General features: G+C 42.9%; 1 protein-coding gene across 1 annotated transcript in view; it reads right to left on the bottom strand.

Annotated features, from left to right (window-relative positions):
- Positions 1–19,437, bottom strand: part of ASB5 (ankyrin repeat and SOCS box containing 5) — an 86,867-nt gene that overhangs the window by 60,058 nt on the left and 7,372 nt on the right. The gene's annotated exons all lie outside the window — the stretch shown is intronic.

The following is a 19,437-nucleotide window of genomic DNA, read 5'->3' on the forward strand; positions in this document are numbered from 1 at the left end:
AAGTGCTTTACAAGAATCTGTTGAATAAATAAATTTTAAAATAACAAAAAATATGGCAACTGAAACAAACGGATGAAGATGAGGTTGGAAGATGTAGCTTGGTGTGTAATTTGGTGTAAGAATCTCCAGTAACAGAGATGCCCTAAATATAAATATGAATGCCCTTTCATTTTCCATGAGAAAAGATGAATCATAAAAAAATGTTCCTAATGGATATATTCATATGAATCAAAACCGGAAATAGTCCAAATGTCCATCAATAGGAGATGGATAACCAAATTGTGGTATATTTATAAAACATAATACAGTTGAACAATAAACCGGTTAAGCTACTGATGTGTGCAAAACATAGAAGAGTCTCAAAAACTTATGTTGAGCAAAAGAGTACATATTATATGATTTCTTTTATACGAAGTTCAAGATCAACAATATAAATATATGGTGATATGGATTAAAAGAATGATTTCTGGGGTTGGAGTTGAGGATTGATTGGAAAGGGGAATGAGGTATCTTTCTAGGAAGATGGGAATATTATCTATCTTTATTTGGGTGCTGGTAACATGGAATATATATTTTAAAAAATCTTCTCAAGTCTATATTTCAGATCTGTGCATTTTACTCTAGGTGAATTACATGCAATAAAATAAAAACTGACAAAATAAATAAATGTTGGCTTCTGGTAATGGCAGGCTAGTTAATTCAGAACAGACCTCCCAGTGGAGACAACAAACATTTCTGGATGAAATATTAAGACCATGTTCCTAGTAATATCAACAAACTATGAAGAAAGTGAGAAGTAATTGGACCAAGAATTTAGGACAAGAGGAAAATCCAGAGAGGGGAGCAAGGGATTTGGGGCCACATTTGCCCTAGGAACAGGAAGAGATGGCAGAGAGGTTAACCAATCCTCCTAACAGTCTCTGGAGGAAAGGACAAATAAAAGTTGAAGTACAAGGCCTGCCAAAATCGAGGACCATGGTACAGGGCTCACACTTAGAGCTGATATCCAAAAGCCGTAAAATATAGAAGTAAGAATGAACCAGAAGTAAGCCAGCTGCTTTCAATGACTACAATCTACATGGTCTAGAAAATTTCTATCCTGGAGATTGGATTAAGGTGACTCAAGATTGCTAGTACTCATAGGCACCTGTCAGAAAGAAACAACAAAAAGCATGCTCTCTGGAAGAAGACAATATCACAGGCCTTAAATTATTTCTATACATCTTTTTAAAAACATATCTAGCACTCATTGAAAAATAAGGAAACACACAAAAAGATGTATCGATATGAATCAGAACCAGCACAAAGAACAACAGAAAGAGACCCATAAATATTCGGGTTAGTGAAGTTTCCAGAAATCTAACATGTATCAAGTATTTTACTAAGCTTATAGAGATAGATGCCAAACTAACATCTCAGCAGGAATGGGGTCTTTAAAAAGGACATCGCAGATTTGAAAGCAAAAAATTAAAAAAAAGATATCTTCGAACTGTAAAACTCGCTATCAGCAATGGACGTGTACACCACCAGGTCAGCTTTAACTAAAAGAAAGTTAGTGCATCTGAAGATGAGTCAGAAGAAACTAGCCAAGATGAAAGAGACAGAAGAAAGAACAAGAGGGAGAGAAGATGCAAGTAGAAAATCTAACATATGTTTAATCAAGGTCTTGGAAAAAGAGAATGGTCCAAAGCAAAATTTGGGAAGATAATGGCTGAGAATTTTCCAACACAAATGGAAGGCATCAGTCCACAAATTCAAGAACCCAATGACTCCCAAGCAGGCTAATTAAAAAAAAAAAAAAAAAAAAAAATCCCCCCTGTCAAGAACGTGAAGGATCTGAGATTTTACCCTACTTAAAATGTAATAAGTTACCTGCCATAGATTCATGGCTGCTGACAGAACACACCAGCCTCCTGGGTCAAAGGCTATTTCAAGTCAAAGGACTCCATTATTCAAGGTACAGAAAGTAGCAAGAGGGTAGTGTTTGCATCAATTCCTCCAGCCTCTCACGTCCCTCAGGGTCCCAGGTATATCCTGCACATGTGGTTTGTGTCACAGCTGAGGAACTCGAAGCTTTAGGAACCCACATCTTTCTTAATGGGCAGTAAGCTTGCCTCAACTTTGCCCTGGAGGGAGACCATTATCTTTATTATACTGTGTAATACACAAACCTGCCCTCTGCTCCAGAGAAAGACACTGATCTCTATCTCCCAAAGAATGTTATACAAACATCCTCGAAAAGATACTCTAGGAAAAAGGCAGCAAGTGCCTCTGCTTACAGAAGAGCACAGACACAGAGACCCATGGAGAATTGTGTGCCAGCAAATTTTCCCATCATTTCTGGTTTCTGGCTAATTTTCCCATGAGTCTGTCACAGTGTCAGCCCCTGTGACTAATCTGATCAACAGAGGCTGGGACCAAACCCCTCCAACGTGTCTCATACAGCATGTAATTAAGGCTACTATACACAAGACTCCAAACGGCGGGATGAGGAAAACCTTGCAGTGTTGATGTCAACCATTCCCCCGCAGAGTCCTGGACCCTACCAGCTGAACTAGTCCCATAAACCATCAGTGCCTGCTTTCCAGCACCGAGGTAGTTTAACTGAGCAATTCAGCTAAAGTTAGGAACAAATTTCGAACCATCTTTTCTAAAGGTAAGACTCCCACCGTGAGGATAAGTATCCTCAGAGTATGCATAAATCATGAGTCACTTGTCTCTCTGGGGAGCGACTCCGGGTAATCCAGGGCAGCCTCAATTTGGAGAGATCTGTGCAGTCATCTGAGAGCTACATGAGCTACTGGTGGTGTTTTCTAAATCACTTCTTAGGTGCAAGGCACTTCGGTTTCAGGATGGAGGCAAGTTAATGCCTGGTTTCCACAGATGGACAATCCCAAGGACGCTCATGGCGCCCCTGTACAGAAAGTATCATTTACAATTGTTGGGCCATCCCGAGCGATGCTCCATTATTTGAGGGGAGAGGGACTTGGGTTGGTGGTACCTCTAACATAGCCTCCCAATGGCTGGTCAATCTTAGGGTTCTCAGTTTAGTTTGATAATTGAATCTAGCTTTATTTTTAAAGAGACTGAGAGCAGTTGGTAAAGCTGGTCCAGGCTGGTCCACACTACAGCTGCTAGCATTCACCCACCCTCAGGAAAATCTGAGTGATGGCTACGGGCGCAGAAGTGCAGAAAACACTCGGAGATACTGAGAGGGAGACGCGGGAGCCGAGGCCACCCCTGCTCTTTCTAAGAGACTTCTCAACATGGTTAAAGGGAGTGATGTGGTTAGAACCATTTGTCTGGAGATGCCAGGTTGTTATTCATTAAGTTGAGGGAGCCCTAAATGTTTGGGAAAACTGCAACAGGCCATTTTTCTTTGTGAGGAAGGCTCTCGGGGCAAATCTGAAGGGCAAAAATCATTGATGTCTCTCCCTTCCTGCACCTCCCAGGTCTAAGGTGTCCCCTCTTCATGTGCCCAGGGTATAGGCCCCCTCCACTGACACAAGATGGTCTTCCTCCATTCCAAGAGCTGTAACTTCACCTTTTTCCTGATTACCCATTACTGACCCTCAGAACTTTTGTCCAGAAGGGTCAGATGCAATCAGGACAAGGGGATTTTTGTAAAGCACAGAGACCCCTGCATCTGAGCGTAGCCTATGTGGGCCGTTGTAGTGGGAGATGGCAAGCAGTGTCCACAAATAGCCATCCTTGTCCTGACGATCTAGGACCAGGCAACTCCAAAGGAATATATCCAGGTGGCTCGACTAGAAATCAGTTTGAATCCCCATGGGTCCCTTTTGGCGGGGCTGTCACCGGGAGGGTGTACTAACCAGGCTGGGTCACTATTGGGGGAAAGAAAGATGCATTATGCCTAGGAATGGGCAGGGCAGAATCCTGAACTTTCAAAATGAATCTGTATTAACTCCCCACTCCTTTCATTCTGATCATGACCAGGAAGCAGATGAGGGGGGACGCTCCTTTTCTGGAGAGAGCCACAGTCAGAGACTGATCTGCCTTCTCAGAGTGTGTGGACCCAGGAGGAAATGAGGAAGGTAAAGTCAGAAATTCTTTTTTAGTTTATTTTTAAGGAAGCTGTTCCAGTGATCAAGTGTCCGATGCCTGTGGATGGCAGGGAGCATGGAAGGTTCATCCAATACCTTGACTGTCCATCTGATGCTGAGTAGTTTTTGTGATAAAGACACACCATGGAGGGACTGAAAATGGTCCAGAAAGCTGAGTACGTGACGCAGATTACTTTCAAGAGCCCCATGGTTAGCTGATAGGACTGGAAACACAGAAAATATCACAAACAGAGAAAAGTTAGCAGTGGTGAGGCACCACCAATAGGTCCAGGAGAGGGTCAAGTTCCAACGCAGTCACTCTGCCAGGAGTGGGGGGCGGCGGGCGTGTCCCAGGCCATGCAGTCCCTTCACTTGGAGACAAATGACAGGGGTCACGTCTGATGCGGTGCTGGCCTCTGCACCAAAACCAGACTCCTTCCCTTTGGCCCAGTCCGTTATGATGGGTGTGTCGCCATGTTCAGTGCCATGGTGGATGCAGGCAGCGATGTTTGCAGACTGGGTGGTGCAGACTCAGTCAGCGGCTTGGCTGGGTCTCATCAGGATGAGCCCTTAGCACGGGCACCGACACGAGTGAGCCAAATGGTTCATGCAGCAGCACGGTTTGCTACCATCATCTGTGGCCTCCGAGAGGAGTGTCTTCAGTTTGTGAGCTTGCGGTTTTCCAAGTTGAGACCAAACAGCTAGGCCATTGGCAACAGCCCAAGAATCAATAAAAAATCTAACGAATGAGGCTCATCAAGGGGGGTGTTGGCTGGAACTGTGAGAATGGAATCGAATTCCACCCACCAAGTGGAGAGACCACATCCATTTGCAGGTCTGCATCGCGGGCACTGAGGCTGGACAGCTCCTGCAGCCCAAGGACACCATCTGGTTTCAGCTTGACCAAACCGGCAGTGAACCAGACCCAGGGTTTCAGTTCATTACGAAAACAAACAGCAGCTGTGCACATGCATGGCTCACGCAGACACAGTGCTGGGAAAATGATTCCCTATACCCCCAAAACTACTGTGCACTTTCATTTAGATGAAGTTCACACAAAGGCAGATTTGAACCGTTGTTTTTAGGGACACATACTTAGGTGGTAAAAGTACAATGAAGAAGAGCTAGGCAGTGTTTTACCAGGTTAGTAGTTATCTTTGAGGGGCAGGAGGTGTGACAAGGGAGGTGCACATGGCAGGGGGCAACATCCTATTTCTTGAACCTGAGTTACCACTTTATAACTGATTAAGATATATGTTTGTTTTGTGCATTTTTCAATATTGTTGAATTTCACAAGTTTTAAAAAGGGAGTAAGTCCCTTAGCATGTTAATGGGTAAAGGAGTTGGAATCTAAAATCAAAATCATTTGCTCTTGTGGGTTATCAGTTCAAAGTAAAAAAAAAAAAAATCTCAAGCTAAAATAAGATCCAAACATGATTCTACTAATTTCTTATTCTGCTCAGTCCAAGGAGTTCTCAGGAACTGGGTAGAAGTGGAGTTCCTGAAACTTCTGCAGCCTAGATTCTCACTTGAATGACTGTCAGGGCATCAGAAGTCCTACCAGCTCAATGCCAGGTCCCGGATGTTCCTCACTTATCAGAAAGTTCAAAGAGATACTAGGTCATAAAGGATTGTCAACGGCCCTAGCCCCATACCAAATGCAGAAAATAAACCAATTCCCAGTTCCTGGCAGTTATCCCAGGAAAAATTACGTTCCTAGAACCCAGTATTAATATTGCCAAAACCATGGCAGAAACTCAATAGTATCTGAGCGTACGAGAGCAGAGAAGAAAAAAAAAAAAAGAAAAATCTGGGTTTTATCTTCACCAGATTGCCTATCAAAGGATACGAACTGTACAACATCTATGCTGTGAACTTAAAGAGAAGAAATTTGTCAGCAAGAGCTGAATTCGTGTGCTATGGAATTATTATGTCTGGAAGGAAAAGCCCACCCATATACACTTTTCTTTCTCAGAGTGACATTTGTGACACTGAAATCTTTTTGCAGAGATTCAGAGTTTGCAGCGGAGACGGTTCCAGTTGCGGGATCTTGTTTGGGGTACTTTTCTGTCCGCCCAGTGAAGCATCGTCCTTCCCATTCCCCCTTGAGCCTCACATGTGGGCACTCTGGGCTCTGTGTGTGAGCCCCCCAGGGGGGCTGGTCCCAACAGTTTCTTGTGAGCAGACACTTTTAGTCTTGTGCCACAGAGGCTGCTGCCACTGTCTTTTCTTGAGGAATTGCTTAGGTTTAAGAGACTTGTATCTCAGAGGAAGTGTCCAGCAAGTTCTCCACATTTGTTCCAACTGGAAAATCACCCTCGACAAACTGCTGAACTGAAAGCTACTTTGGGGACTTTTAATGCCTGTTTCCTGAGAGGCCTGGGGAGGCCTTTATGAATTTCTCCAGGTGCTTTCTTTGCTCCACTGTGAATTCTAGAATCCCAAGCATGTTTCTTCAGTCTGGGGGCACAGGTTTGATCAGCGGCTTGGTTCTAGTCTTCATGCTACTCTGTCCCTTTGAAGTTTATCTATTGAATCTTTGAGTATTTTTATATTTAATCCCATGGATACGCCACATGAATTCAAGGTTATTGTTCCTTGGACCAGCTTGCACCTAAATGTAGATCGGGGCATCTCAATTTTAATTCTAAAACGTTTCTAGTGTTTTGTGGGAGCACAGCCATCAGCTATCCTACCTTCTGAAAGCAGCAGATACATTCTGTCTTCTAGTACCTAAAAGGTCTCTTTCCAGAAAGACCTGTTTCTCTATAATGAATACTCCTTCCGGCTCATGTCGCACTATCATCGCTGAGGTCCCACACTCTGCAAATGTTTGCTGGATGTACCTCGGGGGCAAGCTGTAGTGACCTGTACCCCGAGACTGCACCTGTGCTGATGTCCTCGTGCCTTTGTTTCAGAAAGACGCTGAGCAGGTGTTGTTTGCTCAGAGCCTCCCCTACTTGCAGCTCTACCTTTATTAGGAGAAGCCCCTCACCTGTGGGCAGAGTAGAGAGGTCACAGCTGCCCACACCCAGACGGGGCAACACCCACACGGCCAGAGTAACTTAGGTCGGCGCAGTGAGAAGCTGACTGCACCACTGTGGGCGGCCGACCAGTCTAAGAGAAGCTCCTGCAGACCACCCAGCGTGGCTGCTTTATGGCTTCTGTGGACCCTAGGCACTGTGCCTTCAGGGACCACTTCTCCGAAATTAAAAAAAATATTACAAATTTATCAAAAATGATGTGTTATGACTGCATTGGTATAAAGACAAATCCAAACTGGATTATCTCTCTTTCTTTTCTTCAGATTTTAAAAGAAATGAAAACACTTTCAGGGGCCCCTGAAAGTATCGTGGCTTTAGGCACCATGCTTACTGTGTCTACAGGGTGAGTTGCCCCGACATCAGGCCAACACGCCCTGGCCCACAGGAAGTCCAAGTCCCAAGCCCAGGCTCTGACAACTCCGTGTGGGGTTTTCTTCCTTATAACTTATTTCTCAGGGATCCCGGCCAATGTAACAAAATGACGAAGGCTTGAGGGCGTCCAGTAAATAACACCTTTTATCCCTCCCCAAGGAACAAGACAAATAGGAAGATGGGGGGCAATGTATCACCTTTATTACCAAGAGAGGCTAGGTTGAAAGATACCATCCATTTACTCTAGGAATTAGGAACATTTATCCACCCAACTGCTGGCAATCCTGCATGGAATTCGACCGCTCTGCAAGGCAGGAAAGAGTGTGTCCCTGACGGGGCAGCAGAGATGCCCCCTCCTGGTAAGAAGCTGGCTCCCAAGAGGTAGAACACGGAATGCTGGGGAGCATGCCCAGATTTTTCTCCCTACACTTAGCAATCAGAGTAGTCACTCAGTGCAGGGGAGGGGAAGAGGGGAGAGAGGTCACCTGAGTGTCTATACCTAGGAAAAGGCATCAGGAGTTCAGAAGAAGTATTCCCCTCCAAAGAATCCCTGTTAAACCTTAAGCACGTTTAGAATCTCTCAAAGGATTGGAAGAATAGGAGAGGCATTACACTCAAAGTTATTTTGACTTTTTAAGCAAAATCTGCAGGCAAAAGAACGAGGGAATGAAGATAAAGCTCTATGTCACTCACTCAATAAATCAATAATATTTATTAAAATGGTTACGCCTAAGTCCTTTGAAATAAAGGCCGTTCAAAATACCTGAAGCATTTTTTTTTTCAATACATGTAATAGAGGAATAGGCGTTGATTCTTGGAGTTTAACAAACAATCGCAATATCCATAAAAAGTAGGAAAGTGATTCCTTGCACTTGAGTTTCTGTTGCTAGGTTGAGTAGCACTAAAAGTAAACAAACAAGGCAGAGAAAAGAAAAGTCTTTGATAAAATTACCCTTTTATTATTATAGAAAGATCCTGGTCTAACTCCATCAAACCTCTGTGATAGTCATTGTTCAATAAAAATATATTCACTGAGGGCCTCTACATGGTAACTGGGCATATGGTGGTAAACAAGACAGTCTTTGTCTGCACGCAGCCTGCATTCTTCTCTTAAAACAAAAGAGGTTCCTGGGCTTGAACATTAAAGAGAAATTACACCCAAATTTTGATCCATAGGTTTCCCAAGGACAAAAGAAACAGTAAATATTATTTGAAGGAAGCTGGGAAGATAAAGAGCAGCCTTTGAATTCTTGGGACTACTGTGACTGGTAGAAATGATACTTATTGGTCAGTTATGAGTCATAAATATAATTATCAATTGCTGATCCATTTTTCTCTTTCACTTCTGCATGTAGATATAAAAATACATCATCATAAATCACCAGCACAGAATCACCATAATCAGGTCATAGTCAACAGGGGGCAGCTTTATTCAACAGCAGTTTAATTGGAATAAATATCCTACAATATCCCCTTTTAGAAACTTTTTTATATATGGAGTCTTGAGGCTTTTTGCTTCCTCAGTTTTATCTCACGATAATCCACTTTATCAATTATGTCTGGCTAGGTCAAAATGCATTCAGTCTTAGTGGAGTGTAGCTTTGTTTCATCAATAAACTCCTGGCGAAGTTTCCTAATCAGATTTATGTTTTACGCCTTGTATAACTGTGTGAGGTGACCTTGTAAGGCAATTATCATTTAAATTTTCTTCAGCCGGGTATGCTTTCCAGTAACCACACACGTACATCTCAAGCTCTGCTTTTAACCCATTTCTTTCTTCTTTCTCAATCTTGTACCTGAATAACTCATTAGTTGGGAAAGCTCAATCATTAATTTGCTTATTGCTATTGATATTATAATTAATGGCAACAATATTGTGCTTTTCTAGTAAGTTACTGTAATAATTCTTATACGTTCAATAATCACTTTAATACATTATTAATGCTAATCACTGCTATAATATCCCTGAAATACATACAACTCTCAGTACACATGTGAACACACACGTGTTCACACACACACACAAACACGGTTGATAACTTGGAAAAGATGCCACAAATTCCTTAAACTCAACGCATCTAAAGAAATAATGCCACAAATTATATTTTCTGACAATCCAAACGATAAAAATATTTGTTACAGATTTGAGATAAAATTAGGAATTCTTGGAGTAACTTTGTAAATGGATTGCTAAAGCAGGTTTTATTTTTCCTCGGTCGGAGTGATTCTCAAACGCTAACGGGTTTTCTTAAGTTCTTCATTTCCGTGGGGGTTTTGGTGTCGGCGCTGGGTCAGGCCTGGTAGCATCACTTGTGTGTCACAATGGCTTCTCGTGAATACCGTCGTGTGATGCGCCCAGACGTGCCGTACATATGAAGACCTGACCACAAATAAAAACACGGTTTCATCACGGAAGTCAAAACTGTGTTAACTGCTGTGACAGATGAGATTCCACAGACAGAGGCTTCTGGCCAACGTCTGCAAGGCAAGGGCTGATGTGGAATCCACGCGGCCTCTGGACCGGGGCAGGACCACGTGACTCGCTCTGACAGGCGACGTGGGAGCGGATACATGTCGTTCCGGGAGGAGGTACACAGTCCGCCCCTCGCCCTCCTTCTTGCCTCAGCAAATACGAAGCCAGGAGACCAAGCCTCACTTGGCCTGGGAACCTGAGTGAGGGCAGCATCATGTGTCCCCAGCCGGGCACAGAGAGGGGGCAGGAGGCCCTCTGGGCTTTGGGTCACCGCGGTTAACACGCCACTGCAGCACGATGGAGCCCGTCTGACTGATCGTCTCAGCTAGGCAATCGCGAAGCTTCCACAGCAGAAAACGTGGGCTGAGGATTTATATCCGTTCATTCAGGAACACTTCTCAAGTGCCTACTATGTACCAGCACCATGTTGGATTTCGGGGAAACAAGCGTGAGCAAAACAGTTTTCCCTTTTGTCATGGAGCTTATATTCTTGTGGAGAACCTGAATACTAATGACTCAAAAGGTAAGTAGACCGATGGGTGCAACGTAGGAAACAAGGGCAGTGCTGTGACAAAGAGTGACGGCGGTGACCTACAACCAGGGAGGCCAGGGGACGCCTCTTAGCGAAGATGAAGCGGAGCCCAGAAGAATGAGCGCGCCGGCCACGCGAGGAGGTACCAGGCACGGGGAGGCGGCTCAGCGGCCCGCGGCAGTCCAGGATCTTGGTTTCCCAGGGCCTGACGGCCGGCCGCTGTGCCTGAGGCCGGGCATGAGATGGCGCTGACAGAGGGGGCGCGACCGCTGCTTCAGGGCCACGGATAGCGGCCGACGTCACGTGCCACCCAGATTCCCCTTCAGGACGTAAGCATTTCTCCTCCCGGCTGCTGGCGGAGCCGCCCACTGAGTGCCCTTGGCTGTCAGTCCTCTGGGGAAGTGCCCACGATGCTCTCTACAAACCCGCCTGCGTGCTGGGCTCTGTCTTGGGGACTTCCTCTTGCAGAAGCAAACTGCAACACGGCAACAGGTCCATGGGACTTTATTCTAAATTAAATGGAAGGTGATTGAAAGGCTTTACTGAAAGCAAGGAAGGGTGGTTTCAGCTGGTGTGCACTGAATTCGAGAGGGCAGGAATAGAATCAGAGGTGGGTGAGGAAGCTTTTAGGGCAGTCCAGGTGAGGTGATGGCTGGAACTAGGGTAGTGAAGTAAAAACTGAGAAAAGTGGATAAACGTGAGATACATTTTGACAGAACTTGGTGGTTAACTGGATAGTGCAAGAAAGGCAGGCATCAAAGAATAACATCAAAGGGACCGCACAACACAATTTTGGATGTGCAGCAGCAGAAGATTCAGGGCACCAGAATTCGACACTGCTTTGTGACGCTTGGATACAACTGCACAAAAGAAAGTCCTGAGAAAAGACTCCAGTGCTAAACATCTTGTGAGATAATATTTGGGCTTCATTTTAGAAAATTGTCCCCAAAGAAATATGTACTCAGTATAAATTTTAAAACATGGCCACAGATGATTATGATTTCCATATTCTAGTACTATGTATTACATGGTGTTTGCCTAATAAATTACTGGCAATTAGTTGCTACCTGGCACTTTGTAACTAAGCTGAGGATAGACACTGTAAACTGAATGACAAAAAAGCAAGAAAACGTGGTTCGTTATGAGGTAACAGCGTAGGCTCAGAAGTCAACAATGGCTTGAGATTCCAGAAGATAGGCTTGTAATGATAAGTCAAATGCCACTAAATGTCAGTTTAAAATAAGTATTTGTTTAGTTTTGTGGCAAATTATGCTCATTCGGAGACGGAGATTGTCTCTGCCAAGAATTTATTTAACACAGGTTCACTGCGGGGATTATAATAATTTCACAAGCCAATAGCATACAGGATAATGTCTCTTCATAAACCAATAAAGAAATAACATACTCCAAACCAAGAGTAGATAATTTATGCTATCGTTCCAGACAAGGGGTCTTGTACCTGTCTGTGAGTTGGTTCTCAGGGGAGACAGGTTGACCAACCAGAGCTGATGGCCAGCAGCCAGCACAGAAGTGAAAAGTCCCCTGTTGCTAGAGCTTGGAGCTCCGAATGACCGTAGCGGTGTTAGCGGGCAAGGAGACCTCCCCTCCCAGGGCCACTCCTGGTAGAAGAGTTGCCTTCACCTTGGCAGGAGCTAATGCCCCAAGGTCTTTGGAGAGCTGTTTAGATGAGCGAACGGCAGCCTTGCCCAGACTGAACACTGTCGGGCAGCCCTCACGCACTCTTGAGTATTTATAACCTAATGTCCCCTTGTCACAGCTGCTTCTTCAACCATTCTTATTTTTTTAATTAAATTTTTTTGGGATATAGTTGATTTACAATGTTGTGTTACTTCCTGCTGCACAGCAAAGTGAATCAGTTATACATACATATATATCCACTCTTTCTTAGATTCTTTCCCCATATAGGTCATTACAGAGTATTGAGTACAGTTCCCTGTGCTCTACAGTACATTCTTATCAGTTATCTATTTTATATACAGTAGCGTGTCTATGTCAATCCCAAACTCCCAATGTACCCCTCCCCCCCATAACCATACATTTGTTTTCTACTTCTGTGACTCTACTTCTGTTTTGTAAATAAGTTCCTTTGTACCATTTCTTAGAGTCCACATCTAAGCGACATCATATGCTATTTGTCTTTCTCTGCCTGACTTCACTCAATACGACAATCTTGAGGCCCATCCACAAGCCCACAGCGCTGTCCCTCAGCTGCTGAACTACTGCGTGCTCACTGGCAACCACAGACGTGTATGATGACGTCCTGACAGGCGATTTCACTTTTACATCAAAACACTAACTTCATTCTTGAAAACCGCTTCACTCGTAAAAACAACTTCATTTTGTCATTAACAAGTAGATCTGAAATCATATCAAACCACTGCAAAACAGCATTGCACAAGGTCAGCCTTTATGTAATGACTGGAGTAAAAGAAAGTAGAAATTAAACAGCACACAAGGGTCCTGGGAGCAGCTGCCTTATCTGACCTCAGACCTTCTACCATGATGTAGAAGGAACTGCTGCCACAATGACCACCCAAACTACACTGCCTCTGCTGTGATTCTACAGGCTGCTTCACTCACCCCCAAAGTCAGACACCTGTGTCTGCAAACGTGGATGTCAGTCCTCATTGCCTCCGATTCATCGAGGAGTCATCAAAAACATTACCAAAGAATTGCGGATGCTTGACTTAGAATGTTCCTGATGAATAGTGATTATTTGGGAATCTGCACGAATATCTTCAGGAATGGATCAGCTGTTAGCCTGCTTTTTGGCAAAGTCAGAAAAAGCCTTTCTCTCAGTGGAACTATAATTGATTATTTGAGCTCAGTGGAGAGGGTTGCTGCTTGAGAGATTTATTTATAGTGTCTCAGATCTAAACATCGTACTGAGAGTCTAATGAAATGCTTCTTTTATAATTCCACAGGGTCTTCAGATAATTTACTCCTAGATGAATCGGAGGCAGTGAGGACATGCGTGGGGCACCACCCTCAGTAGGCAAGCTCAGAATGCCGGTGTTAGGGTTTTCTGTTTTCTTTGCTTCTAGAGTTCATCGCGCTGCATAGGAATTTTCAGAAGTAGGCGGACTGGCATTGGTTGTTTGCTAGTATCTTCCAAAGCAGATTTTTGGAAACTATTTATTACAGTTTCTGGTAGGAGGCTCTACTGGAATCCTTTTAATAGTAACAGCGAATTTGCCTGCTATTGTTCAACTTTTTTTTTTTTTTAACAGATTCTCTTCTTTGTTACCAAACATTGTTGTTTTAGGCAGCAATAAAACAGATAATGAACACGTTTTCATTAAAGCAAGTCTTCTAAAGAGACAAAATCTCCCTGGCATAACAACAATCAGATATTAAAAAAAACCACAATGGGAACATTAAGCCAGTGTTTCATGACGCATAAAAGGCTCCTACTCCTTACCACGGCTGGCTTAACCGAAGAATTATATTTTGTTTTAAACAGTCTAATATACTATTATATTTAAGAATAAAAACACTACTAACATATATATATATATATATATATATATATATATAAATATTGGATTTGGAGATTTTATATATATATTATATATATAATGTTATCGTTTCAAATAACTTTGAAATACATTACCTTATTAATTCTCATAATGCACTGACTGACCAAAAGCATTGTGTGGGTTGAATACATACTTCATATAAAAATGCCAATTTAGCCTGAGAAAACCAGGGAAGCTTTATTCCCCCAGTGGGAATAAAGCTTCAGTGATCTCCCTGATCAGCTTCCTTGTTCTCCGTTGCTATACTATGACTTTCATAGACCCCTTCTGTTCCCTCCTTCTTACCATCTATAACCACAAATATGGGCAGCATTCAAATCATTTTCCATGAAACTCTTAGGTTTCAAGAATATCAGGAGGAAATACGGTGGGGTGCCACCTGACCACACATGCTGGTGGTGTTCGTGAGGTTTAGTGCTTAGAAAGCCAGGGCCCTTGCAATCAGTCTGACTGGGAGAGAAGTCTGCAGGACACATCCTCAGAGATTTGAATCAGTGGGGTCCAGAAAGCTTTATCTAAACAAATATCTCAGATAAATTCTTTTGCAGCCAATTGACGAGGCAACATTTGGGAACCAGTTCCTGACTACCTTGGCTCTGATACTTCACATTGTAAGGCATAAGAATATCTGGTCTAGCACTTGGAGTGGATCTGTAATATATCTGATGGAGAATTAATACAGCATTTAACTACATTATGAGTGCAGTTACTATTTAAAACCCAGAGGTGATGAATGAGATGAATACAGTTGATAATAAAATAGCAAGATTGCATATATCATAATTGCATCAGCTGTACTGAAGTCACTAAAAATTAAACCCTTTTTCTTTTCTGAGTCAACAGATCATGACAAGAATCATGAGTGTTATCATTGTTTGTATTGAATTATTCTCTCAGATAATACTTAGTATGACTTGTGTCAAAGATACCGTTTTCTTCCCAATTAATTTTGTATATAATACTGCCCCACTCCACCCTAGTCAACTGAAGCAACTACCTCATATTCCAAGTTTTTGTTTTCCTGTAGATAGTGTAAACAGCAGTTTCAAATTTTACATATGAGAATCACTGATTTTGGTGAAGAACGACTCATTAAAGTCTGTTTGGTATATGATCGACCCAATGGCTGAGAGCCTGGATCTACAGATTGACTTAGAGAGGAGGGCAGGGATGAAATAAAAAAGCTAAGTCTTAGGGACAGACAAGAACAAAAACAAATAATAAACATAAAAGTAGCAGATAACATTTATTGAGCACTATTGCATCAATTTAGAATATATAGAAATATCTTATGTATTTCAGTATATCCTAAAATTATCAAAATATAGAATATGAAACTCTACTCCAAGTATCTTTTCATGTAATATCTCATTTATTGCTCATGATACTCCTGTTATGAACTGAATTGAGTCTTCTCCCAAAATCATATGTTGAAGCTCTAACCCCTAATGCAACTAACTGTATTTGGAGATACGGCTTATAAGGAAGCAATAAAGGTTACGTGAGGTCATAAAGGTAGGGCCTTAATCCAGTAGGACTGGTGTCCTTCTAAGAAGAGGAAGAGACATGAGAGCCCTCTCTCTGTAGGTACATAGGGAAAAGGCCATGTGAGGACACAGCAAGAAGGCAGCTGTCTACAAGCCAGGAAGAGAGGCCTCCCCAGAAACCAACCCTGACTGACCATACACTGATCTTGGACTTAAAGCCTCCAAAACTGCGAGAAAATAAATTTCTGTTGTTGAAGCCACCTAGTCGGTAGTATTTTGTTATGGCAGCCCTAGACTAATATAAACCCTATGAGGTAGTAGTGTTAATAGCTCCATTTTACAAAGGAAATGTACAATAACCTGCCCATGGTCAGAAAGCGGACAGCAGAATAATTTTCAGCAGACTGGATGGCTATAAGATCAGTCAAAATAAATTAGAAAATATGTGAAAAGAAGTGACATAAGCAAGAATATTTAAAACATAGAGATATGGTTTATAACAACATAGCAAGATTGCTTACACAGTAACTGAATTGCAGGATTAGAAACCCAGGCAGAGAGAAGTAATCTTGTAGAAATGTCAAGTGGCCCAGAAAAGGCAGAAATGGGCTTTTATCTGTTCTTTGAGGCTAGATGACCTTGGGAGCAATTCAGGAAAATTTTTCTAGCTTGACGCAGAAGAACAAACAAGGGAGTAGGTAGAAGATAAAGTGTGAGACAACTGTAAAATCCTCATAGCTGTACTAACACAAAATGAGCAAAAAGACTGCATCCCACTGTATTCAGAATAAAGTCCAAATTCTTTACCATCGGCTGTACTTGTAGCATAATCTTAGAACTTATTATGAACCAAGACATTTTTGAATATGAAATACTATCACAGATTTTCAAATACAACATGGTTAAACCAGAACAGTTCTGGGCAAATGTGGGTACAGCTTTGCAAAGCTTCTCTTATAATCAGAAAATCAAGCCCAATGAGTACATGTAATACATCAAGCCTATGTGGCTAGAAAACCCAACTTTAGAAAAAAGATTTACCAGGAATTATTTCATTACGAATTAATGTAAATGATCAAGATATATTCTCAGATATCCATCATCTACATGTTTTATTCTAGCAACTCTCTCCCTAAACCTTTAAATAAATTTTCAAAGGTGTTCCACTCATAAGAAATCATTCTTATCTTAAAAACATTAATTCTAGGCTTGGTAGAAGAATTATAAGTTCACCGTAAGCCTTTGAACCAAAGAGAAGTATAAGTGTCATGTGGGTCCCTCTCTGTACCCACATCTACGTTCAAAGCCTCAATGAAGATAGAAAGTGAAGAAATGTAGTTTGTAGATTGACTGAAGTTTTGCTTTTTCTTTATATTTGTTTGAGGAAAGAAGGAAGACACCTTTCACCACTTTCTTCTAGGGATCTTGGTGTCAAGAATCACTTGGTGTCAGGAATCACTTGGGATCTTTCCCAGGAAGGTTGTCACAAAAACTACCAGCTGCTAAATATGATAACTTACAGTGAAACGTGTCTTATACAAATCAGCAGCATAAGGGCAGAAAGACACGCAAAGGGTTCATGTACAACTCAAATCCCATATGCTGACTGTCACCCGAACCACAGCTGTCTTTGGGGCGCTGGGTCTTGCCTGCTGATATGGTTAAGTCAGTGCACGTGGCATGATCATCTTCTCAGCGTCTGTTAACAGATCTTATTCCAGGTCACAAGTTCTTTGCTTCCCCACCTGCTCCTACAATATCATACACTTATGAACTGATTCATGCAATATGACTCATGATTAAACCACAGAAGTAGAATCTGTGCTTCATGAATTCCAGTTTTAGTAGCATATTCACATCCCTTGAATGGTATTTTTTACTTCCTTCCAATATAAGGATCCAGAGAAATGTAACAGTGCAAAAAATTTGAACAAACTCCAGCACCCAGAAGCTAAAATCTAATAAGTTCTCTTGAAACAATTTTTTTTCTTCAGAATGGACCTTTCAAAGTAAGGATGTGAAGAATTCAAATATTTCCTTATTCCTTTTTTGTAAGTTACTAAGATAGAATAATAGAGTTCTACATGGATTTTTAACTTTTTAAGGTATTCTCAGTAGCTAAAAAAAAAAAAAAAAATCTCAGAAAAAAATAGCAGTTTTAGGTATTACCCTGAGTTTTCTAACCTTCTCTGTTACATATATATATTGATTTTAAATTCTTTTCAGCTTTACATACATAAATAAGGAGCATGAAGGTGCTATGGGTTCACACAAAGAATGATGAACTTGGCTGGAATTACGGGTTTTGCCTAATTCACTCCTCTTGCAGGGCGATCAGATGATCTGATGAGGCCTGGTGATGAAGAAGGAGCAGTGAAAGCATCTCCATCCAATGCCACGGACACGTGAGGAGGCAGAAGACTGTGAAAATCAGGACCGAGCAGGTAATTCAAGGTCAAGAACCCAGGCGAATGTGCTCCCGTGAGTGACACGACAAGCAGGGCCCAAGGCAGGCACTGGGAGCTGAGTGGCAAAGGCAAGGAACCTGAAGGCCAGCTGGGGTAAGTGCCAGGGGCGGGAGGTCAAAGTGTGTGGACAGCACGGGCCGGAACAGAAGACCGAGTGCACGTGCAGGACTGAGGATAGAAACCAAACAACGACAGCAACTCCCCTTACAAAACAGAGTGGGGCTGTTTCCATATGTTTTGGTAGAAATCCTTTAGGGCTTTCTAAATGCGAAAATTTCTGACATGGGAGATAGTCCTTGTGACGGCGTCCCCTCAGTTTCGGTGATTCTCTAGAAGGACACACAGGACTCAGTATACAGTCATGCTCACAGCCAAGGTGTACGACACTGAAAGGATTACAAAACACAATCAGCCGAGGGCAACTGTGCATGGGAAGCCGTCTGGGGGAACCAGGCACAGACGTCCAGGACCCCCCGCCCCGTGCAGTCACACAGGATGTGCTCCATTCCTCCAGCTGGGGATCGCGACCACACGTGCAGTGCGGTCCACCGGGGAGGCGTTCGACTCAGTGCCCAGGGTTTCTACAGGCGAATCGTCATGAAGTCACCCTCTGCCTAGCACGTACCAGTATTCCAGGCTCTCAGAAGGAAAGCAGGTGTGGCACGAACCACACTGGTTCTACCGACAGTTTAGGGAGAGTGAGCCGCTTTTATCATTTAGGGGAAGTTTTATACCAGTTCAGGGAACCGTTTACCAGCCAAGTCCCCAAATGCCAGCCAAGGGCCAACCCTGCAAGCAGGTACTTCTAAGGGCAGCAGTCTCAGGCCTATTGGGTCAACCCTTCTACACAGTTCCCACAACTATTTTCCCCGTTTATATCCATCCCAGGTACAGCTGGCTTTGTTTGCCAGTGGGTATCCAGAAACTTTTCTATACTAAAGAGAACTCAAAGGAGCAAGAAGTAATAAGCCTCACCAGGCATGGCCTGAATTTCTGGATCTTACTTTAGAGCTTTGATGGTCTGCCCTCATCATAGCACAGTACTGGGCCAACTCCATACTAGGACCTGATGCCCCAAAGCTGGCCTGAGGTTGACAGCCCTTTCTCAGGCCCCTTTACCTCAGCTGGGATGAGCTTCCTTGGCATGTGTGTGCAGTGACTGCAGGGATACAAATTAGAAGCTGGATTTTCCAGTGGCCAGAGGTCTAGCATGTTAGAGATACAGTTGGAACAGTGGGTTTCTGGGAGGGTCTGAGGAGGCCAGGAAGAGAGAAGAGCTGACCAGGCTCTTCAGCTAAGAGAATGCCACAGCTTCACTAGCAGCTTCTCGCTTTCCTGAAAGGACAGTCGTCTAGATGCTGTGAGCAGAGGAGTTGGATATTAACTGCCTGTTCTATCCAAAGAATCCCAATAACTTCTGGATGTCTTTGATTGTCT

The sequence above is a fragment of the Balaenoptera acutorostrata genome, chromosome 21, assembly GCF_949987535.1.
Source record: "Balaenoptera acutorostrata chromosome 21, mBalAcu1.1, whole genome shotgun sequence".
NCBI classification, from domain to species: Eukaryota; Metazoa; Chordata; class Mammalia; order Artiodactyla; family Balaenopteridae; genus Balaenoptera; species Balaenoptera acutorostrata.